The following is a 4596-nucleotide window of genomic DNA, read 5'->3' as shown; positions in this document are numbered from 1 at the left end:
CCAAACCCTGACCTATTTAGAAAGTGCATGAGGTTCTGACCTGCAGGACGTTGTTAGTGGGTGTTTCAGTACTCTTTTGTTTCCCAACACATCCCAGTATTTCAACAACTGAAAATGTGGCCACGGACATATCAGTTGTCTGAAAGGCTGATGTTAAGTTTCATGGGGTAAGAAACACCAGCAAGGTAACAAAAGTCAATTTCAGGGTTTCAGGAAATAATACATACCAAGAGGCTTTCTCAGTAGAAATATTGTTTCCCTTTATTAATCTGATTCAAAAACACACAGAGGAAGTTGCTTTCTGATCATAGAGGCTGCAAGCTCTGGCATAATCAATTACAGGTAATGGAACAACTACCAAGAGGCAACTGTTCCAGATAAAATTGTTTGTGTTTGTGCAACAGTGTCAGTATATGTAGCCACGCTGGCGTCTGAAAATGGACAATTCCTTCCTTCCCTCCTCAGTTTGGTGTTTCTTAGGTTGTCACATGTCAGGTCTTATCTAGAAGTTGCAGTTACCATCTGGAGGGATGACTTTGTCCAAATTGGCCATAAAAATGCATATGTGTTGTGTTTCAGGTGTCTGCAAACAAGAGAGCCTCGGTAAGGCACACGTTGTGTAGGTTGGGTATTCCTGTAAGAGATGGGGTGAGGCTGCCTAACGTGAGGGACGTGGGAGGAGACCTGGCTTGGCTCAGGGTGAGTCCAGCACTACGGGGTTGGGTGAGGAAGTTTTCACTTGACACACAAGAAAGCTGCCCACCCATGAGAGTGCAAAGAATGAGGCAGCAGGCTGATCTCAGCACCCTGTGGGTGCTTCCCTTCACAGGCCTTGATTACAGGAAAAAAATATTTTTTTTTTTTTGAAAAAAAGGAAGTTGTGATCTTAAGAGTGCAAAGTAAAGCTCATAGTGAGAAGTAAGGAGGCAGGAGCAAAGAAGCCTTTCTTAAGAAAGGAGAGTGATCAGTGGAACACACCATCAGTGTCTGTCTCATGTACAGACACTGTCACACTCCCCCTCGCCCCATGCTCTGGGTTGCACCCAGCCTACCATCCCCTCAGCAGCTGGAGTAAGCCAGTTGATCCTTCAAGCTGTGCCCAACCATAATCTTTCCACCCTAAACTCCACCATACGTGCCCTGCCCCACCAAGCACAACTTCTGACAAACAGAACTTCCAGCCCCTAAACCCAGCAAGTCCCAGTGGATGCCTCCACCCCCATGCCTGGACTCTAGCCAACACCTTAGAAACACATGGCTGGGGCTGGCAGGGGTGAGTGGCTCTGGAACTCAGAGGCATAGAGATAAAGAGCATCAGGTCTTCAGACACTGAAGTCAAGGTTAGGGATTGGGATTCTGAGGACTAAAGAGCACCACCTCTTTCCTCCTCAGGGCAAGCCTCAGTGCTGGTGCTCAGTAAAGCAGAATGCTTCTGCTCATGTTTCAAGGAGTGCTGGCTGATAGCTTGTGCTTAAGGCTGGAATTAGGCTGTGGAGTAAAAAGAGCTTAAATTGTAGGATTATTCCTGAATAATGTGAGGATTGTGGAGAAATTATAAGGCCTGGTACCCAGTTCTTGTCATTATGAGATACAGCTGCAAAAGCACTTGAGCCAGTCACATCAAGTGGCTTTCCGTGAAGTTTGTAGGGATAGTGGATGTGCTCAGCCTTAAGCTTGCGGTGAAAGATTGCCATGGGTAGGCAGTGGAAGGTAGAGAAAATGCCAGGAATAGGGAGTAAATCTTAGGACTGAGCAACTAGAATGATAGAAAGATGATACAGTTCCCTAGCACTATAATACATGCTTGTGCATATATGGGCCAGGTATGGCTCACTGTTGTATGGGTCAGTACAGAGTCAGGATCATAGTGGGGTTTGGGTCCTGCTGCTAAGTACAGGTCACATTAGCTGAGGACATTGCTAGGGGTTGAGTGTGAAAATTCTTCTGTGGTAGAAGTTAGCAATCAAATAAACAGAGTGTACAGAATTCATTTCACCCTGCATGCTCTACAGAGCAAATCTATAGTCACATCATCTTCATAGACAACCTTTCCTCTGCAACATCCTCCATCCACTAGTCTGTCATTCTCTAGCCATTCACAAATCTTCAGCAAGGTTCCAGGGCGGGCTAAGGGCTGCTATCAGCAGGGTTTATTGCTGGCAGTAAGATGCTGGGCTATGATTACAGATGAGGGTCTTAGCAAGAAAGCCATTCTTATCAAGGACGTGACTACCAGCACACTGCACATCAGCAAAGAGGATATGGGAGAAGAGAGCACTCACCATTGCACAATAAAAGCATCCAAAGCCCATGCCTGGCCTTGCATATCTCCCAAAGCACGTGCCATATGCTGTACATGGCATAAAGGAAGGATAAAGAAGGGGGAGCAAGGCAGGGAGGTTGCCAGAAGGGAGAAAGGAACGTTTTCTGGAACTTCTGTCTGAACCACATACAGGTACTCACAAATATGCCTATTTGTCTCTTGAGAGGAGGGAAGAACTCACAGCCATCAGTCCGAGGATGGTGGCTCTCACCCAGCAGGCCAAGGGTGGTTAAATAAACACCAGAGATTATACTCAGCAGACAGAGAGATGGCCCAGCAGCAACTGAGGCTAGGGAGAATCACAAAGAGAAATCAGATGTTAATGGCCATTTCCAGAATAACGTGAAAAAAATCAGACAAATTATTGGGGAAACATTGAGGTAGAGGTACTTTCCCCATGTTTGGCCATTTCTTCGGTGTATTTTTGCAGATTCTGGCAAAGCACTCATTTTTAAAATTACTTATTTATTTTCACATCAAGAGGCTTAAGACTGCCGAAAAGCAAAGCTCTGGACTGAAAAAGCATTCCAGTTCTCTGTGTGAAACTGTCTGAAGCACACTGAGAATTGGCAGTACGATCTTTGCATCTGCAGAGAAAATACTGAGTCATGTTGTCAGCCCACACACATCTAACAAAAATAAAAGCAGACCAATGATTCAAGATTCACCCACTCGTCATTTAAAGAAAACACAAGTCATTCAGTCATGCCTCATGCTTCAGAGACCTTTAGAAAACACCCAGGGCAGGGAACATTCACCCACGTCGCGCCCACGCACCATTTCGAACCAGAGATGTCATTTGTAACTTGTTCACTTGCAGGTCTGGACAGTGTTTGCTTCAGCATCCTCAGAGGAAGTTGCCGAGACTTAAAGGTTTCTGTTGAAGGCATGACACGGTAGCTGCTGCCTGAGCCCTTCTGTTAGCAATGCTGAAATGATGCAACATAGTTGCCTGGCTTGAATCCTTGGAGGAGGCAGGAAAGTGCTGTGTGCTTCATGGCCAGGCAAACTTAAGCCACAGTTTGTATAAGATGCTACTGTGCTCTTCCTTCAGAGGTTAATCCTGTACTGAAGCATTGGCTGTCCTGGTGCTGAGCTCCCCAATTGCTCATTAGACAGGGAGGTATTTGCACAAACATCAAGATTTGGGGAATTACCTAGAAAAAACCCTCTTTTTGCCCCTTCCCACACTGTCTCCTAGCAAGAAAAAGCTGGTTTCCGCATTTCACAAGGCTGCTGGCAATCTCTCTTCCTCCTTCAGTTCTAAAAGCTGCTTGAAGTATTAACAGCTGAACCTGGATGTGTGGCAGCCAGCCCAGCTCATGACGGAGGGGGAGACGTCACCACACGGAGGACGCACGGATGGAGTTACACAATCTGCGTGGTGCTGAAAGCAGCACTGGAAACTTGTCAGGAGCCCAAAGGCCAGAGCTAATTTGTATTTCCTATTGCACAGCGTGATTTTAATCAGACCAAAAAGCACCCAGTTGTGGTTTTTGTGCAGGGTGTTATGAGCAGGGACAAGTTAACAGAGCAACTATGGGCAGGACATGTTCTGAGGACAGTGCAGAGATGAACATTAGATAGGGAAAGGAATAGCAGACAAGACTTTTACACCAATTTATCAGCATTTCCAATGCTGTGATAGCCTAGTACTCCTTATAAGAAGAAAGAAAGAAAAAAAAAAAAGACATCTGCAAAAAACTTGAGAAAAGCTTATTTGAAAAAGCTCTTCCCAAAGGTTCAGGATATGTCACCAAGTAAAACACAGCATTCAGGAAACCCATCTCACTTGCAGCCAGTATTTGACAGCAGTCAAGTCTAGGTGATCTCTGACACAAGCTGCTCTTCAGCTGCAGGCAGGTGTGTGTGAGTTCCTCTTTACAATTAATTTTCTGCCTCGTTGAGAGCAGCCAGCACAAAGGACAGGCACAGTCCCCAAGCACCACTGTTCCAACACAGGCTCCTCTTCAGCACCCCCTTTCCATGCTATGATGGATGGAGAGCGGGAGTTGGGAGCCATTCAGTCACCTTGCCCCACCTGGGCTCACAGCTGTGCCCCTTCCCAGCACACAGCATTGGGGTGCATCCTTGTGAGCCACTAGCATGGTACAGACAGGGAATGGGTCAGCAGGTTACTAGGAGAGTAAATACACCTTGACATTACTTGATTGGTTTGGTTTGTAGGCCTGGTAGGTTTGCTGGAAACCCAGAGGTGGGTTTGCTGCCTGAGGAGTGCTATAATTGGAGAAAATCCTTCATTTCAGCGTTCC

At 46.2% G+C, this 4596-nt stretch overlaps 1 long non-coding RNA gene across 1 annotated transcript; it reads right to left on the bottom strand.

Annotated features, from left to right (window-relative positions):
* Positions 1–240: 240 nt before the first annotated feature.
* Positions 241–4283, bottom strand: LOC108640973. Its single transcript, XR_001921649.3, has 2 exons — positions 2505–4283; positions 241–583 (listed from the first exon to the last, which is right to left on the bottom strand). It is a non-coding gene; the product is annotated as an uncharacterized LOC108640973 (long non-coding RNA).
* Between the last annotated feature and the right edge of the window lie 313 nt (positions 4284–4596).

The sequence above is a fragment of the Manacus vitellinus genome, unplaced genomic scaffold (assembly GCF_001715985.3).
Source record: "Manacus vitellinus isolate BGI_N305 unplaced genomic scaffold, ASM171598v3 scaffold_5_pilon, whole genome shotgun sequence".
Classification (NCBI taxonomy): domain Eukaryota; kingdom Metazoa; phylum Chordata; class Aves; order Passeriformes; family Pipridae; genus Manacus; species Manacus vitellinus.
This window is presented reverse-complemented; position numbering and strand designations above follow the sequence as displayed.